This window comes from Danio aesculapii, chromosome 3 (genome assembly GCF_903798145.1).
Source record: "Danio aesculapii chromosome 3, fDanAes4.1, whole genome shotgun sequence".
Lineage (NCBI taxonomy): Eukaryota > Metazoa > Chordata > Actinopteri > Cypriniformes > Danionidae > Danio > Danio aesculapii.
In genome coordinates this window covers 3434990-3455458 of record NC_079437.1, presented here as the reverse complement: position 1 = coordinate 3455458, position 20469 = coordinate 3434990, and positions in this window count along the sequence as shown.

Genomic DNA, 20469 nt, shown 5'->3' with positions numbered 1-20469 from the left:
ATGTCCTTCAATTCAGTCACATCCAGCGACCGTTATCCTTGAACCAACCTCCATCATTGTAAGCTGCTTGCTGTTCTGTCTGTTCCATTGCTCCATTTGTTTGATGTTTCCCACTTTCTTTTGCAGTCTGAAGTGAGTCAAACGCACAAAACGGCCAATTCGCACCACAGGATGTCTAATCCCATCTTTGCATTGACTTCACATGTAAATCACTCGCGCTTCATCCGCATCTGCTTACTGCAAAACATTTTCCCCCACTCTCATGTAACGTAATGATTGTGGCGCAGGTGACATGTCCTTTTTCGAGAGACACTCAAATAAATCACGTGCGCTGCGTTTGCAACGTTTAGAAGTCACGTAAAACAATAAATTGCAAACTGAAATAAATATAATTAGATTGTATGGTTTAGAATTGGATGTTTTATGAGATTATTTACATTTTTTGTGATTTTTTTGCGTTTAAATTAAGAAGCAGGATCACACACAAAAAAACTAGGGGGTCTGTGTAATGCTACAGGGTAAACTAGACTCAGCACTGTGTGTGTAAGTGTGATGTATAAATAGCCCAGGATATCAGTCCATGATTAGTTACCATCAGTGTGTGTAATCAGTGGAAAATGAGGAACTGGTGTGTGCGAGGTGCATACTGGGAGTTGTAGTTTAGTAACTCCATGGCAGAATTTTAGTTCTCAAGTGATCTGCAGCCACTAGATTCCTGGTGATCATAACAAGTACAGAAAGCTCTCTTATAAAGATAATCAATGATATCTGCCTAAATACAGATTCATGTAAACTAACAGTGCTGGTACTGCTCGATCTCAGTGCTGCATTTGACTCTGTCGATCACAGCATACTTCTGGATAGGCTGGAAAACTGGGTTGGGCTGTCTGGGACGGTTCTCAAATGGTTCAGATCTTACCTTGAAGGGAGAGGTTACTATGTCAGTATAGGTGACCATAGGTCGAGGTGGACACCCATGACATGTGGAGTCCCACAAGGCTCGATTCTGGCACCTCTCCTGTTCAACCTTTATATGCTCCCTCTGAGCCAAATAATGAGAGAGAACCAAATCTCCTACCACAGCTATGCTGATGACACTCAGATCTACCTAGCCTTACTGCCTAATGACTACAGCCCCATTGACACCCTCTGCCAGTGCATTGATGAAATTAACAATTGGATGTGCCAAAACTTTCTTCAGTTAAACAAAGAGAAAACTGGATTTGCTATTGCAGCACATTATCATTATCATTTACATTTAAAGGCAGAAGAGCAGAATTAAACAGTCTGATTCTCGTAATCTCCTCATATTGTGACTCTGGGATGTCTGAGTATTGCATAATGTTGAGCAGCGGAGGATTGTCTGCTTTTTACATAACACACAGTCAGATCAGCAGCGCTCTCTCTCGCTCTCTCAGTCTCTACCGCATTAAAACTGCTCTGAAGTCAGCATTATAGTCCTGATCTGAGGGATATCATTCACTCCAGATGCTGCGGTTTACTCAATGCTAAATCATGAACCACAAAAACTGCAATTGATAACTGGTTTAGGTTTTACCAGCAGTAAATGTACATGCTAAAATAATCACAGTGTTGACTGTTGGAGATATTAAGTTTTATTTTATTTTTACTTTAGACGTTTCATTTAGTTGAATCTGTTTTTAATCATTGTTGATTTTGTTGTATATCTTATACTTGTATTTTAGGTTTCTTTTATTCAGTGCTGTGATTCCCGTCCAATCGAATCGCACATAGAAGATAAATCATAATGAACTACCTCAAGACATGGGCGATTTATAAATGCAGCAAACTATTTGGAAGCATTAAAAGTGTCCAAGAAGATGTGCAAAATCTTTACACGCATTGACCTAGAGACTGTTTAGATGAATGTCACTGATGAGAGGATGACAGATGTTTACTGTATGATGACCGAAATGGCCTTAAACAGGCACAAACAGGCACAAGATGTCAACATGTACCCCAACGTCATGGCGACATTGCATTTTGTTTGGAAATGAAAATCAAGTTGACGTCAGAACTTAACGTCAGGATGACGTCAATGTCCAACATCCTAGCTAAAATCAACCAAATATCAACGTCTAATGATGTTCCAGCTTGGCGTTGTGTGGACGTTACCACTATGACGTCTATCAGATGTTGGATTTTGGTACCTGCCGAATAAATGTCAGTGTTTGACTGCAATATAATGTTAGCTTAAGATGTTGGCTCGACTTTAAATTTTGGTCACTTTCCAACATAACCTAAAATCAACCAAACATCAACGTCATTTGATGTCATTACTGGACATCAAAATAACATTGTCCTTAGACGCTGGCTAGACATTGAATTTTGGTCACCTGACATCACAACCTAAATCTAACCTAATATTAACGCCTAATGATGTTGTATGCCTGCTGGGCAATCACTAAATGCACTACAGAATGTTACGTTTACACACACATGCACAAATTACATGTAAATGCATCAGCTTTTCACACCGTAATACTCACTACTCTCTACTCGATTAGTTTTAAAGGTCTACTTTTACTCATACTTTGAGTAATATTCACAACAGATACTTTTACTCTACTCGCACTACATTTTTAGGCAAGTAATGCTACTTTTACTTGAGTATGATTTTTCAGAATTACCATTGTGTATGAAATGTGCTACAGAAATAACCTGTCTTGCCTTATACTGTATTATGTTTTATTTTAATTTTAATTAACTGTTTTAGTAATTGTATATTTAACTGTATTATGATATTTTATATTTTGTGTAAAATATTCTTATTTTCTTTCTGTTATATACATTATAAGCTGAGAAAATATTGTATGCTATTCCTTCTATGCTAATGAAGGACTACTGAGATATTCCAAGCATGAGATGAGTCCTCCTTGCCTGGCAGAGTTCCTCACAGCTCCAATACACATCTCTGTCATTTGTGTTACAGTAACCATGTGCTTTTCACCATACACAAATCATCTGCCCGTGCTCTTCCTTCATATAACTTTACCATGTTTGGTGTCATTTGACAGTTTATGACCTCAGCGTATTTTAATATACAATCTACTATTGTTGAGTCATGGCCTGAGGAGGGTATGTTAATGTACTTCTCCCCCACTTCATCTCCTCAACTTTGCTCTTATGTTCAGCTGGTTTTGGGGGTTGGTTTTCACTCATGTTTGATAGCGCTTTGCTCAGGATTTAGAAAGGAAAGGTAACTGTTGATCTGGGAGAATGGCTTTGACTCTGCATCTCCCTCACACCGCTGTGCAGCCTCATATGCTAACAAAGGCAGTTTCACTGTCTTTGTTACACAGCAATGCATTTGTTACAGCTAAGCTAACCTATACAGTACGTTATTTTAATTCTACCGTCTCTATATTTAAACGTGTAACTTAATAAACAACTGTGCCTGCTTTAAGGCGTAGAGATTCTCTCTCTTTATCAATGATGATAACTACATTAATGGAGTCAGATAAATAACTGATTTAAACACGCCATCCTTCACCTGCTTTCTGAATAGCAGCGTAAGCTTCAAGCCTTACTATATAGATAGACAGACAGACAGATAGATAGATAGATAGATAGATAATTAGATTAAGTATTTATTCATTCATTCATTTTCCTTTGGCTTTAGTGCCTTATTTATCAGGGGCTGCCACAGTGGAATGAACTGCCAACTATTCTGGCATATGTTTTTAGGCAGCGAATGCCCTTCCAGCCACAACCCAGTACTGGGAAATTGAAATCATTCCGTGATATGAAGCTTTAATACCCTTAAAACCTGCCGGTGTCACAATCACCAGCGATCTACAACCAGAGATTGCTGGTAAACACTCACATTCGCATAACCTACAAATCTGCCATGTTATGGACTACATTTTCAGTCATGCAACACACACACCTGCTCCAAGTCACCAGTGATAGCAAACACTCACACAGCTGAAGCTGCTCACAGACTCGTTACTTGGACTAGAAGTGCAGCTCAAACACACACAATGTTGCTGAGTCTTGTTATCTGTTTAAGTGACATTATGTGTTACCTTTGTCTTGCTTTGATCTCCGCCTAGTTTATCTGTTTATTCCTGTCTGCCGCCTGCCTTCTGACCATCTGCCTGTTTGTTTGACTATGACTCCAGATTTCCCTCATACATCTGTTTGCTCCTGTGTTGACCATTGCTTGCCTGACCATCCTGTGAATAAAACCCAGCGTTTGGATCCTCACCCCTGTTGTCAGCATCACATCCCTGTAACAGACGGAACTACTTTAGCTGTGCGTACATGCGACAATAACATTACAGCTCAGGATGCTCATCAGCCAATCAGAACCAAGCTTTCAACCTCACTGTAGTATAAAATGTTACAAAGTACAGTTTTTGAGATGATAACTGGACATAGATTGCCTAAAATATTTAACAGCAGATGGTATATATATATAGTCCAGTGTAATGTATATTTACAGCTGCAGTATCTTTATTAAAGGGGTGGTCCAGGGTGTATTTTAAAGGCTTCATTGTGTTTATAAGATGCAAAGCAATGTGTGCTCATGCTATTTTTTCAAAGCTACTCAGCTAATATGAAAACGGCTGTCATATTTCCTAGTTCCTCTGAAAGGCCCGCCCTCAAGAGGCTGTGATTGGTCAGCTAACATAATGTGCTGTGATTCACACACTGGCTCCATGTCACCACGCCTTTGTGCTGTGTAAACAGAGAGTCACAGAGAGTAGCTGTTAACCGTATCAATTTGAGCCTGAATTAGACTAAAAGTGAGACAGAGGACACAGCTGAGCCTCACGCCTGCTCTCTAAAATCACATCTGACAAGTGTCTTTCACATATATTCGGGTTTTAAGCATGTGTAAGTAATATGAAAGGTTCTCATATCTTTTTTGAGTTTGTTATTTGAGATGTAGAACGCAGGGAAAACGTCCGCATAGAGAGACACTCCAGCGCTGCTGAAGAGTGTGTGTGTTTACAGTGGTTTGACTGATAAATATGAATTTGTAACTAAAGTGTTAGCAGTGCCAAACAGCATTTCCTGCTGTTTACATCCTTGTTTACGTCCTTGCTACAACATAACATTAACGTTAGACACTGTGAATGTAAGTGATTGATTTTAACAAATACAGGTTGTGGCTCACAATCCACATCTTCATCAATTTGAGGAGCACTGATATTCTGGAAGCTCTTCTTTGTCAAATGCTATCTATATGTTTTTTTAGAATTCTCTGGAACATAATTAATTAAACTGTAAGCCAGGGGTGTCAAACGTATGATGATTCTGCAGAAGTATAAAAATGAGCTGAAATTTTTCAATAAAAGAAACTGCTGTTCTAATTGTGTCCACTGGATGGCGGAATAACAAACAATTAATTTCATCCCACCCAGAAGCCTGAATCATTGTCAATTTGACTGCCTTCTCAGAGAGCAGTCTGTTTAGTGGCTAATTCGTTTAGCCGTATGAAAATGTACCATTTTAAAAAGGAGGCGTGGCACCCAACCACACCCCTAAACCCAAATGTCATTGGTGGATAAGCAAATCATACTAAATTGCACAAATGAGATCGTACGAATTCATACAAATTAGCCACTATGTTTGGATTTACATATCTGTTTTCTCTGTAATGAGCGTAAATAAAAGAAAACTCATGCACAAGCACTTGAATCACATCCTGAAGTTGGCTGCCTCTCAGGATGTGACGCCTGATATTGACGCTGGTAAAAGCTGAAAGATGCCAGGTATCAGGACTCAAATAAATTATGCAACCTCACTTACAACTTACAATGCTGTATGAGACACCCTGATATCGTTTTGTCTCTTAGAAGACCCTGGAGTCTCCCGCATATGCATGGAGACCCCTCCCTACTGAAAAAAACAGCATAACCAGCCTAGGCTGGTTGGATGGTTTTAGCTGGTCAACCAGGCTGGTTTTAGAGAGGTTTTGGCCATTTCCAGGCTGGTTTCTAGCCTGGTCTTAGGTGGTCAGGCTGGGAGATGACTAAAACCAGCTTGACCAGTTTAGCCAGGTTGGGAGCCCAGCCAAAACCAGCTATGTCCAGCTTAAACCAGGCTGGTCAAGGTGGTTTTAGCTGGTCATTTTCCAGCCTGACCAGCTAAGACCAGGCTGGAAATGGCTGGAAACCAGCTTGGAAGTGGCCAAAACCTTTCTACACACACCTGCTCCAAGTCACCAGTGATAGCAAACACTCACACAGCTGAAGCTGCTCACAGACTCGTTACTTGGACTAGAAGTGCAGCTCAAACACACACAATGTTGCTGAGTCTTGTTATCTGTTTAAGTGACATTATGTGTTACCTTTGTCTTGCTTTGATCTCCGCCTAGTTTATCTGTTTATTCCTGTCTGCCGCCTGCCTTCTGACCATCTGCCTGTTTGTTTGACTATGACTCTGGATTGCCCTCATACATCTATTTGCTCCAGTGTTGACCATTGCTTGCCTGACCATCCTGTGAATAAAACCCAGCGTTTGGATCCTCACCCCTGTTGTCAGCATCACATCCCTGTAACAGACGGAACTACTTTAGCTGTGCGTACATGCGACAATAACATCACAGCTCAGGATGCTCATCAGCCAATCAGAACCAAGCTTTCAACCTCACTGTAGTAAAAAATGTTACAAAGTACAGTTTTTGAGATGATAACTGGACTTAGATTGCCTAAAATATTTAACAGCAGATGGTATATATATATATAGTCCAGTGTAATGTATATTTACAGCTGCAGTATCTTTATTAAAGAGGTGGTCCAGGGTGTATTTTAAAGGCTTCATTGTGTTTATAAGATGCAAAGCAATGTGTGCTCATGCTATTTTTTCAAAGCTACTCAGCTAACATGAAAACGGCTGTCTTTTTTCCTAGTTCCTCTGAAAGGCCCGCCCTCCAGAGGCTGTGATTGGTCAGCTAACATAATGTGCTGTGATTCACACACCGGCTCCATGTCAGCTTTTGTGCTGTGTAAACAGAGAGTCACAGAGAGTAGCTGTTAACCGTATCAATTTGAGCCTGAATTAGACTAAAAGTGAGACAGAGGACACAGCTGAGCCTCACGCCTGCTCTCTAAATAAACATCTGACAAGTGTATTTCACATATATTCGGGTTTTAAGCATGTGTAAGTAATATGAAAGGTTCTCATATCTTTTGTGAGTTTGTTATTTGAGATGTAGAACGCAGGGAAAGCGTCCGCATAGAGAGACACTCCAGCGCTGCTGAAGAGTGTGTGTGTTTACAGTGGTTTGGCTGATAAATATGAATTTGTAGTTAAAGTGTTAGCAGTGCCAAACATAATTTCCTGCTGTTTACATCCTTGTTTACGTCCTTGCTACAACATAATGTTAACGTTAGATACTGTGAATGTAAGTGATCGATTTTAACAAATACAGGTTGTGGCTCACAATCCACAGCTTCGTCAATTTGAGGAGCCCTGATATTCTGGAGATATTCTGGAAGCTCTCCTTTGTCAAATGCTATCTATGTTTTTTTTATATAGTTCTCTGGAACATAATTAAATTAAACTGTAAGCCAGGGGTGTCAAACGTACGATGATTCTGTAAAAGTATAAAAATGAGCTGCATTTTTTTCAATAAAAGAAACTGCTGTTCTAATTGTGTCCACTGGATGGCGGAATAGCAAACTATTAATTTCATCCCACCCAGAAGCCTGAATCAGCGTCAGTTTGACTGCCTTCTCAGATAGCAGTCAGTTTAGTGGCTAATTCGTTTAGCCGTATGAAAATGTACCATTTTAAAAAGGAGGCGTGGCACCCAACCACACCCCTAAACCCAAATGTCATTGGTGGATAAGCAAATCATACTAAATTGCACAAATGAGATCGTACGAATTCATACAAATTAGCCACTATGTTTGGATTTACATATCTGTTTTCTCTGTAATGAGCGTAAATAAAAGAAAACTCATGCACAAGCACTTGAATCACATCCTGAAGTTGGCTGCCTCTCAGGATGTGACGCCTGATATTGACGCTGGTAAAAGCTGAAAGATGCCAGGTATCAGGACTCAAATAAATTATGCAACCTCACTTACAACTTACAATGCTGTATGAGACACCCTGATATCGTTTTGTCTCTTAGAAGACCCTGGAGTCTCCCGCATATGCATGGAGACCCCTCCCTACTGAAAAAAACAGCATAACCAGCCTAGGCTGGTTGGATGGTTTTAGCTGGTCAACCAGGCTGGTTTTAGAGAGGTTTTGGCCATTTCCAGGCTGGTTTCTAGCCTGGTCTTAGGTGGTCAGGCTGGGAGATGACTAAAACCAGCTTGACCAGTTTAGCCAGGTTGGGAGCCCAGCCAAAACCAGCTATGTCCAGCTTAAACCAGGCTGGTCAAGGTGGTTTTAGCTGGTCATTTTCCAGCCTGACCAGCTAAGACCAGGCTGGAAATGGCTGGAAACCAGCTTGGAAGTGGCCAAAACCTTTCTAAAACCAAGCTAGTCAACGAGCTAAAACCAGCTTAGGCTGGATTAAGCTGTTTTTTTAGTTGGACTGAATGCCCGCAAACGAATGATGATATCCTGCAAATCGCATGTCTCAACCATCTCCCACCCCCTGCTCCTCAAATATGTTGCGCACCCCTCTCTATTCCCACCTGTCTTCTTTACATCATAGCTTCACATACATCGCCGCGCACTCCCCTCCCACCGCTCGTCAAATACATCACGCTTTGACCCAACCGCACCCCACCCGTTGTTTTCACATTACAAATACCATGATTTTTCCAGTCCGGCCCATGTGTGAACAGATTTTCCTCCATGTGGCCCCTGAGCTAAAATGAGTTCGACACCCCTGCTGTAAGCCCTTCTGTCTTTGTGTCGTGTCCTCTGAAAGCCCAAATACAGAAACAGAAGAAGCTCTGTGGAAATACCAGCGTTTGGACGCCATTGTAGCTTTCTCTGCTGTAACATTACAGCGCCTCTGGCCACGCCCCTTCACTGTGCGGGGTGTATAAAACGCGTAACCTGAAGCCCTTGTGAGCTCACTAGCCCAGATGTATATTTTTGTAGTCCCCAAACTTCGTTCGCTGTTGGCTGTGCTAAGCTAACTCTGTTAAAGCTAATCTCTCTCTTTGCATTGAGCGTCTTACATTCAGAGATGTTGTTTACGTTCACACAGCTACATTACACATCAACTAATGTTTAAAATATGATAATCTCAGTGGACCACCGCTGTAAGGTTACATGAGATCAGATGGTGTGTGTGTGTGGAGCATCTGCTCTTCTCCAAAACATCACAAATCTGAACAAATCAAGGTCCCATGGGCCGATCCACACACAGACATATGCAGAGTTATGAAGAGATGCTCTATGAATGAACGCAGACTACAGGAATGGAGCAGGCATGCGACCCAATAACCATTTCACCTCGATTATGGTTGTTGGAGCCCAAAATCAAAACTAAATGGATTAATTCCACAGCCATATTTACTATTATGGTGGACTTTTCTCTGAAATGCAGCTCCAGATGTCCCACCTGAGTCTCGCACAGTAAAGCCTGACTGAAAGATTTCCTGACAGTTTTGGCGCTGCAAACATCCAAACATTGACAGCCAATCATGTCCATGTGTGTTTGAGGGAGGTAGGACAGTGAATCTGATTGAACCCTTTCTGAATTATATTTAATTATCGGTGGGGGCATATCAATAATCTGTGCATATTGGTGGAGACACATCGCCTCTGTTCAAGCTAATCCTACTCTCTTGAGGGCATTAATACACACGGGAGACAACGAGATGACAAGAGGACGAGACAGTTACATACAGGTGACACTAACAAGGGTTGTCATGGAGAATAATCAGGGTGTGGCAAAGGCAAAGGAAAACAACAGCACACACACACACACACAGAAGACTGGGCACATGTGTCTAAACATTAAAATGAATATATATTCATCAGAGGTCGCCACAGCGGAATGAACCGCCAACTATTCCAGCAAATGTTTTAAGCAGCGGATGCCTTTCCAGCTGCAACCCAGTAAGGAAACACCCATACACACTCATACACTAAGGCCAATTTAGTTCATCGATTCCCCTATAGCGCATGTGTTTGGACTGGGAAACCGGAGCACCCAGAGGAAACCCACGCTAATACGGGGAGAACATGCAGACTCCACACTGAGATGCCAACTGGCCCAGCCGAGACTTGAACCAGTGACCTTCTTGCTGTGAGGCCACAGTGCTAACCACTGAGCCACCACGCTGCCAATATACGCATTAAATAAACTAATGCCAACACACAAACAGACCGCCGCTGTTGTTTGTTCTCATATATCCAGAGTCTCTGTGTGCTGTCCATGGTGCTGAACAAGAGACCCGCTCATTCACTTCCATTCAGAGACATTTTCTTAACCATCATGAGGAAAGCGACTCGTGTTAACCCTTTACAAAGGTAAATATGTATCTTATTACTTCTTTTAAGGAAATTAATGAGTTCAATAATGTAAAAAAATATCTGTGATTGAATATTTTAGTCTGTATTTTGTGTTTTCTGTTTATTTACGATTGTGAATTGCATTATGGGATGTTGACCTCTGCTCTGTCCACTTTTGATGATGATTTCACTTCTACAGTTTCACAAAGTGACTTTCATTGACGTTTTAAGAGTTTGAAAAAAATATATTGTATTAAAGATAAGCCTATATGAGGTAACTGGGGTACCTCAGGGCTCTGTCCTTGGGCCACTTCTCTTCTCCATCTACATGACATCTTTAGGACCAGTCATCCAGAAACATGGTTTTTCCTACCACTGCTATGCTGATGACACCCAGCTATACCTCTCTTTTCACCCTGATGATCCCTCAGTTCCAGCTCGCATCTCAGCCTGCCTGTCAGACATTTCACACTGGATGAAAGATCATCATCTCCAGCTTAACCTCGCGAAAACGGAAATGCTTGAAGTTTCTGCCAACCCGACTCTTCACCATAACTTTTCAATCCAGATGGATGGAGCAACCATCACTGCATCCAAAATGGTAAAAAGCCTTGGAGTAACAATTGATGACCAACTGAACTTCTCTGACCACATTTCTAGAACTGCTCGATTCGCACTCTACAACATCAGAAAGGTCCGACCCTTCCTATCTGAACATAAAGCTCAACTCATTGTTCAAGCTCTTGTTCTCTCCAAACTGGACTATTGCAACTCTCTGCTAGCCGGGCTTCCAGCTAATTCTATCAAACCTCTTCTATATATATATATATATATATATATATATATATATATATATATATATATATATATATATATATATATATATATATATATATATATATATATATATATATATATATATATACATACATACATACATACATACATACATACATACATACCCACTTAAACTACTTTGTCCAGTTATTTATTCAGAATAGCCATCCTGATCTCACGAGGAAATGTCAGTGTTGTGGCTAATTCGAACAAGTTCAGAAATTGTACAACTTCAATACGAAGGCGTGGCACCAAACCCCACCCCTCAACCCCACCATCATTGGGGGATGAGCAAAGCGTACCCAATTGATCAAATGAGATTGTACGACTTCATACGTATTAGCCACTAAACTGAATTGCTGTGAGATTGTGTTGGAATAGCAGCGTAAACTTCCCACCTTTTAATGTTTATTCATTACTGTATTATTTTAATATTTTTCATTTATTTCCGATTGTGAATTGCATTATGGGATGTTGATCTGTGCTCTGTCGACTTTTGATGTTGAAAATCAACTCCACAGTTTAGGAAAGTGACTTTTATTGACATATTAGCCGTTTGAAATAATATAAGAACTAATATCTAGAGAAATGAGTCTGTAAAATAACAGAAAACGTGCTGGTGGTTTATTACAAGGTGTTTGTAGCGTAAAATACAACACCAACTCAGACAATACAGCACTGCAAACTATTAAACATGTTCATAGAAGTCACCTTTTCCACCCTTTTTGTGGTTAAAGTTGTTAGAATAAAGATTAAGCTCCCATAATGCAATTTAAAAACATAAATAAATTGTGAATAATAAATCGACAACCGCTAGTTCACGGATATTTTTACAGTGTGTAGTGTGTAACATTAAGCAATGAATATTCAAAGCGAGCGCTTCACTTTTTTCCATTTTAAGGGTGCTGCAGGATACTGGATCTGATTTTGAGAAATGACTTGAGTAAAGTAGTTCATAACTACACATCACATCATACACTCACCGGACACTTTATTAGGTACACCTGTCCAACTGCTCATTAACGCAAATTTCTAATCAGCCAATCCCATGGCAGCAGCTCAATGCATTTAGGCATGTGGATATGGTCAAGACGATCTGCTGCACTTCAAACAGAGCATCAGAATGGGGAAGAAAGGGGATTTAAGAGACTTTGAACGTGGCATGGTTGTTGGTGCCAGACAGGCTGGTCTGAGTATTTCAGAAATTGCTGATGTACTGGGATTTTTACACACAACCACCTCTAGGGTTTACAGAGAATGGTCTGAAAAAGAGGAAATAGCGGCAGTTCTGTGGGCGCAAATGCCTTGTTGATGCCAGAGGTCAGAGGAGAATGGCCAGACTGGTTCCAGCTGATAGAAAGGCAACAGTAACTCAAATAAGCACTCGTTACAACCGAGGTCTGCAGAAGAGCATCTCTGAACACACAACACGTCCAACCTTGAGGCGGATGGGCTACAGCAGCAGAAGACTATGGTGCCACTCCTGTCAGCTAAGAACAGGAAACTGAGGCTACAATTCACACAGGCTCACCAAAACTGGACAATAGAAGATTGGAGAAACGTTGCCTGGTCTGATGAGTCTCCACTTCTGCTGCCACATTCGGATGGTCGGGTCAGAATTTGGCATCAACAACATGAAAGCATGGATCCATCCTGCCTAGGATCAACAGTTCAGGCTGGTGGTGGTGTAATGGTGTGGGGGATATTTTCTTGGCACACTTTGGGCCCATTAGTACCAACTGAGCATCATGTCAAGGGTAGCATGATCGCCTCACAGCAAGAAGGTCGCTGGTTCGAGCCTCGGCTGGGCCACTTGGCATTTCTGTGTGGAGTCTGCATGTTCTCCCCGTGTTGGCGTGGGTTTTCTCCGCGTGCTCCGGTTTCCCCCACAGTCCAAACACATGTGCTATTTAGGATTGAATAAACTAAATTGACCGTAGTGTATGCAAGAATGCATGGGTGTTTCCCAGTGATGGGTTGCAGCTGGAAGGGCATCTGCTGCATAAAACGAGCTGGATAAGTTGGCGGTTCACTCCGCTGTGGCGACCCCAGAATAATAAAGGGACTAAGCCGAAAAGAAAATGAATATATGAAGTTACTTGTACTGCATCACCACTAACACTGATTAATAATTGAGGAAATTTCAGAAGTTTGTAGATATTTCAGCATTTTACTGTGACACGCATATGAAGGGAAAACACTCAATCCTTTAAACTCCTGCCAGAGACACAGACTGAAGGAGGATCTCACTCCAAACCAGGGGTGCCGCTAGCCACCACGGGCCCTCTGACGAGTGAGGGGGTTATCGCGGATGATAGGGTTGAACAGGGCGGGGGGTCAGGGGTGTGTGGCAGGGGGTGTATGTATCGCGATTTGAAAATCAATAGGGGGGGGTTGGCGATATGGGGGGGGGGGGTATCGCGGGCCCTTTATTAGGTCTCTGGGGGCCCCCTGAATGTATGGGCCCTTAGAATCGAACTTACCCCCCCTCCATAGCGGCGCCCCTGCTCCAAACACACTCACACTCAAGCTGTTGGTTGAGGAGTAAGCTTTAGTCCAGAAATCCCCTGCAGACAGATCCTTCATTACGCATCCAGTGACCAGCGTTGCTCTGTGGTGAATCAGAGCTTTTCTCTGAGCTCATACAGCACATGAGAGGCATCGGATTTCTTTTCTTCTTTCTGTTTCTGTTTTTATCTATGCCAGAAAGAGATGACCTTTCAAAAAAAGTCAAAGTTATTTCATGTACTCTTGGGGCCCCCTGATGGCCACTGGAGCATAAAGCAACACATTCATTTTCCTTCAGCTTAGTCCCTTTATTAGTCAGGGGTCGCCACAGCAGAATGAACCGCCAACTTATCCAGCATATGTTTTACGCAAGGGATGCCCTTTCAGCTGCAACCCAGTACTGGGAAACATACACATTCATACACTATGGCCAATTTAGTTTATTCAATTACCTATAACGCATGTGTTTGGACTGGGAAACCGGATCACCCAGAGGAAACCCACGCCAACACGAGGAGAACATGCAAACTCCACACTGAGATGCCAACTGGCCCAGCCGGGACTTGAACCAGTGACCTTCTTGCTGTGAGGCGACAGTGCCAACCACTGAGCCACAGTGTCGCCCCCACACTGTAAATTAATAATTACAAGTAGAGCAGTAAAGTTCATAAACAGACTTTATGGCGTCTTGAGAAAGCCTCGTCTGAAAGTTTGAAGTAGTTTTAAAGTTTAAATAACTGAAGTCGTTTGAGAAGTGTGAAACAGTCAGAACTACATATCTGTTAGCAGGTTTCTAGTATGAATTGGCATGTTTCTTGCTAGGCAGTTGAAAGGGGATTCTGAATGGTTGCTAAGGTGTTGCTTAGTGGTTGCTAGGGTGTTCTGAATGGTTTCTAGGGTGTTCTGAGTGGTTGCTAAGGCGTTGCTAGGGTGTTTTGACTAGTTGTTATGGCGTTGCAAGGTGGTTGCTAAGGTGTTCTGAGTGGTTGCCAAGGCACTGCTATGATGTTTTATGCGGTTGCTAAGATGTTGCTAGGGTGTTCTGGGTGGTTGTTAAGGTGTTTTAGGTCGTTGCTAAGGTGTTGCTAAGTTGTTGCTAAATGGTTGCTAGGCAGTTGCCAAGGCATTGCTAGGTGGTTGCTAAGATGTTGCTAGGTTGTTGCTAGGCGGTTACTAAGGTGTTGTTAGGTCATTGCTAAGGTGTTGCTAGGGTGTTCTGATTGGTTGCTAGGCGGTTGCTAAAGCACTGCTAGGTGGTTGCTATGGCGTTGCTAGCCAGTTGCTAAAGTGTTCTAGCTCATTTGCTAAGATGTTGCTAGGTGATTACTAGGTTGTTCTGATTGGTTGCTAGGCAGTTGCTAAGGCGTTGTTATGTGGTTGCTAAGATGTTGCTACGTGGTTGCTTAGGTGTTCAAGGTCATTGCTAAGGTGTTGCTACTTGGTTACTAGGGTGTTCTAAGTGATTGCTAAGGCATTGCTAGGTTGTTGCTAAAGCATTGCTAGGGTGTTCTGACTGGTCGCTAGGCGATTGCTAGGGTGTTCTGAGTGGTTGCTAAGGCATTGCTAGGCGGTTGCTAAGGTGTTCTGAGCTGTTGCTAGGTGGTTGCTAAGGTGTTGGTAGGCAGTTAAGGTGTTGCTAGATGATTGCTAAGGTGTTCTGAATAGTTGCTAGGCAGTTGCTAACATAAATCAGCATGGTTCTAGTATGAATTAGAATGTGTCTAGTATAAACTAGCATGTTGTTAGAATTATTTTAGTATGCATTAGCATGTTGCTAGTATGATTAGTATGTTTATAGTATGAATTAGCATGTTGCTAGTATGTTGGCATGTTGTATGTTTCTATTATGGATTAGTATATTGTCAGTATGTATTGGTATATTATTAGTATGTCCAATGTAAAGTCAATGGCAGTTTTTTACAATAAAGGTCTATGAGACAGTTGCTAGGGTGCTGTAAGTGGTTGCTAGGGTGTGGCTAGTAAGTTGAAAGGTCATCAGTGATTGGCAGATTGGTAGTCTGAGTTAAATTAACATAACCTAAAGTCTGTTTGACAGTCTGGCGCAAAGTTATGAGGTCCCAAAGTTTGGTCCAATGTTAAGTCAATGGGCCTTTTCTGGAGCAGTTTTGGGAAAACTGTAAGTGGGATCAGTTGAAAAAAGACAGAGCAGCTTAATTCAGCATAGTTTGGAGGTTTGGGGTTAGTTTGGTGGTTGTAGTATGAACAGTTTAGGAGGAGATGGGTTCTTAAAATAGTTTAAGAAGAAGATGGAGGAATAATAAGATTATGTAGTGTAACAGTATGTTGGTTTTCTCAAGCCTCCATAGTTATGCTGCAACACTACAGCACAGTTGTCATTGTTAATTTACAGTGCACTTGTATTATTGGCAACCAAAATTGCCAGTAATATTGTAAATCTTACAGCAGTTTTTACTATGTTTAGATGGCTATTAGACGTCTTTAAAGCTAAAAATTGTGTGCTGAGAACTGTCCTCCTGTGGGTGCGCAGAATCAGAGGCGTGCATTAGTGGAAAGCAGACGAGCGTGTAAAGACAGTCAAATAAAAGCATTCATCACACTGCTGCTCCAGCGTGTCCTGGTCTGGATCTGCTCCTCTGGGATGTGTAATTTTGCCTCCTGCGCTGTGATTGGCTGAAGCGCAGCGACTCAGCTGTCAGAGCGATTTAATGACCCACAGGAGTATCTACATGTCATGGAGAATTTGACTTCTTCTGCCTCTTTTTTTTTAATTGAGGGAATAAACTCAAATACGGAAAATGTTTACAAGTATCTAAAGATTCTCCACATTTTAAACACAATATTTCCTTATATGATTATTGAATATATATGTATAATGGAGCGTATTCAGACATCTTTATTTTTTCACTCTTTTTTCACCCCATATTGTCACGTGGTCCTAAATATTCAGACCCTTTGCTGTGGCACTCGTATATTCGAATAACTCTGATCATCCTTGACCTAATACTCAACCTACAGTCCAGCTGTGTTTGATTATTCTGATTTAACATGCAAACTCCATACAGAACAACAGGCCAACTGGCCCAGCTGGGATTCAAACCATTGCCCTTTCTTCTTGTGAGGTGACAATGCTAACCACTGAGCCCCCATATCACCCAATAAAACCAAAACAATATTTAATATTAACAGACCTTACCTGTGATGCTGCCATAAAACCCTGTAGAGGAAAGAAAAAGTGTTATTAGACCGTGTAAACAAGATTGAGGTCATTATATAACCATGAAAAAAACCTAGAAGTTGTTTTATTTTATATTTCCGTTGAATTGCTACGATATAATCTTTTATTATTCTTACCTTATCTCTGTGTCTGAGTCCTTTACTGTATCATCTTTCTCTGTGGAGGAATCTAGACTTCTGAGCATCTGGTCCATTGATAAGCAACTTACAATACATGTGTGTATCGTGGGTTACAAGATCCCTGACTTAAACCCAATTGAGCATCTCAGAAGAGACCTAAAATGGCTGTCCACCAGCGTTTACCATCCAAACTGACAGAACTGTCAACATGAGTTCTCCCGTCTGGAAGTTTTTCAAAGTGTCCGTTAAAGACGTAAAGTTAGCCGTTTGCAATGCATGTCGTGATGAAATCCCTCGAGGTGGAAGCAAGCAGAGGTATTTTAACACCACTAACATGATTAGGCAACTTAGAACATGCCATACTACTGAATATGCGGGATATGAGAAGCTAAACCAGTGGAGGCCAACAACATCCTCATCCCACAACCAGGCGACTGTGAGCATTTAAACCACGTGAACCATACAGCAGGTATAGTACAAGGTGGAAGGACATCGCGTTCAGAATAATGGAATTCATTTGACTCGATGGACAACCTCTAACCGTTGTGGAGGATAAAGGGTTCCGTCGCCTGCTAAGCTGCCTTGATCCATGATACGACCCCCAGGCAGGAAATACTAATGTGCGTCTCCCCACGCTGTACCAAACAGTGAACACAAACATTGACAGGCTTCTGAAGGATAAAGTAAATGGAGTGCAGATGCCTGCTAAGCTTAACAGCACACTTTATTGACTCAAACTTCGAAAGACACAACATTGTGCTACACTGTCAGGATTTCACAGGGTCACATTCTGCGGAGGCTTTGGTGAACGCATTTAAAAGCATATTTCAGTCAAGGGGGATCCAAAGAGAAAAAAAATCCACGCAATTTTTGACAGAAGACACCAAAAACATGCAGAAAGCAATGAGAGACGCAGATTTCCCTGGCCTGCCATGTGCGGCACACACTCTCCAGCTTGCTGTGCATGGGGGGATATTATCCCAGCGAAGTATTTTGGATATCACAGCCTCTGGAAGATGCATTGTTGGGCACTTTAAGCATTCTCCGTTTGGCTCTCGGCGAAGGCGGTCGCATTTTTTTCCTCTCCCTCCTATATCTCTCCTGGGTGGCTCCTAGTCTCGTCTTACTGAGGCTCTCCGTGCCTTGCTATCCAAACAAATAGGGAATTATGGATTTGATCAACTGAACGCGATTGACATCATCTTCGCGATGAGAAGTTTGGGATAGAGAGAGCCCACTTGTCCTGCGAGGACGTTTGCAGCTGGATACATGATGGATGGGTGCGAGAAGTGGCGCGTCATGTGCCTGACTGCTCTGTCCCTGGAAGATATGTAAGATATCTATCCATTCGAAACTTTGATAACAGGGTTTCTGCTGATGGGCCTAGACGAGCCCTGGGGTATCGACGACTAAAGAAAGAGGTCAGTTCGGCTCAAAACCCCACCAAGCTGGCTACCTTGATTGAAACGGTGGTGAGCAGGGTCGCTACAAATCAGACTGCAGTCTTAGACCGCAAATTGGAAAACATCCGGGTGAAACTAGCGGCTTTGCAACAAGATTTGGCCTGACATGGAGACCAGTGACGGACATTTAATATCTGTGAAGTTGGCAGATATTGACCCAAATTTGAAAAACTTTTCTTCTCTTTCAGCTTCCCTGTGTTTTACCTGCCAGATAGTCGGAGACAAAAAACTTCTCCCGGATAGCAAGATAAGGAGGACGCTCTGAAATTCCTGCTCCCTGTCAAGAACAACTGTTGGACTCTACAGGCTTACACACACACACACAGCTACAGATGGACTATCACTACATAGTGCTGCATCGAATTTCACTACATGACATACATTATACCTGGCTTGAAAATGCCCAAAAGAAACTCGGCCAGCCGAGTAAAAAAACTGCCAAGATTTTTCCACCCAATGGATCAGTACATTGTACATGTTCCAGAGTCTGTTCAAACAGAAACTGGTGCTTGCAGTCTATGCTGCAGAACACGAATTGCCATGCACGTTCACAATACACCAGTGGAAATTAATCGAAAATATAGTCTCCATCCTTGCCCCATTTGAAGAGCTCACACAACAGATCAGCTCATCAACTGCGTCCAGTGTGGATGTGATTCCGTGTATAAGAGCTCTCACCCGACTCTTGGACAAGACAGTGGAGTCTGACCATGGTGGAAGCTGTCAGAAGACAATTCGCTGACGTTGATACACAGAAGCTATGTGCAATTGCGACGATGCTACATCCGAGGTAAGAGAAACTTATCATTACTCATTCCCTGACTTTTAATCTTTGGCCAACTATTTCTTTGTTTTAAATAGATAATTAGGCTGTTCTTATGTCTTTGTGGGGATCAACCTACGTTAAAAGATTAATCAGGGATTTGTTGGCTCATTTCAAGGAACCGAATCACTTGATTTAACTAAATTCAGTAAGACTGAATCAGATTAACGTTCCCACTTTATCTACCATTTGTCCAGCAAATAGAAGACATCGTATTTACCAATCTTGTTTATACTATTTCCGTGGCCAACAGCAATAATAACACAGTATTGGGTTAACTTTTAGCAAGGTAACAAAATCTACAGCTCAAGGCAATGACTTAGAAGCACATAAACAAATTTAAACAAAGATTTATTGAGCTACACTACGATACATGAAACTAACTACGTAATAAACGAACATCAAAAGCACACACACATTCACACAGAGACAGTTCAGAGGATGCAAAATAAGTTGACAACCGTCCCAAATTACTTCTAGTGCTTATTACTAGATCTTAGAATCACACTTGAGAAACAAAAGCAGAGATTTGGCCAAGTCAATCCATTTGCACCTGCACATCAGCAAGAGACAACGTTTGTTTGTGCTACTTGCGCTTTTGCTGGAAGTCTCGAGTTTCCCTTGGCGGGCTGGCCTCTGGGAAACACGGCGCTCCTGATTGGTTCATGACATGCTTCAGTGATGTTTATGGGATTCACTTTCTCGTGAGTGGAGGTTGGCCTGGGTTACCGGGTGTAACGCTGAGAGTCAGTTTGCGGAAGTTCTTGTGGTTTCCGCGGTCCTGAAACTTTAAGAGGTTGCATGGAACGTTTGTGGTGACCCAATCGTGTGGCGGTGCGGTGTCCGAGCAGGGCAAAAGGGGGCAGAGAGCACAGCTAGTGCGAGCAAGCTAATGCAAAAAGCAACATTTTACCATTGCAGTTTTAAGTGATCTGGTTTGGTCCATCCCCATGGCACTGTCTTCCAATGAGCGGTTGCCATGGAAGGCTGGGACATGCCAAAGTCCCTTTAATGCAAGTCATTTCACTCGGCGGCCATCTTTGAAACGCTTCTCGGGCAGTATGCTCGAGCACTCAGTTTGAATAAGAAAACATCAAA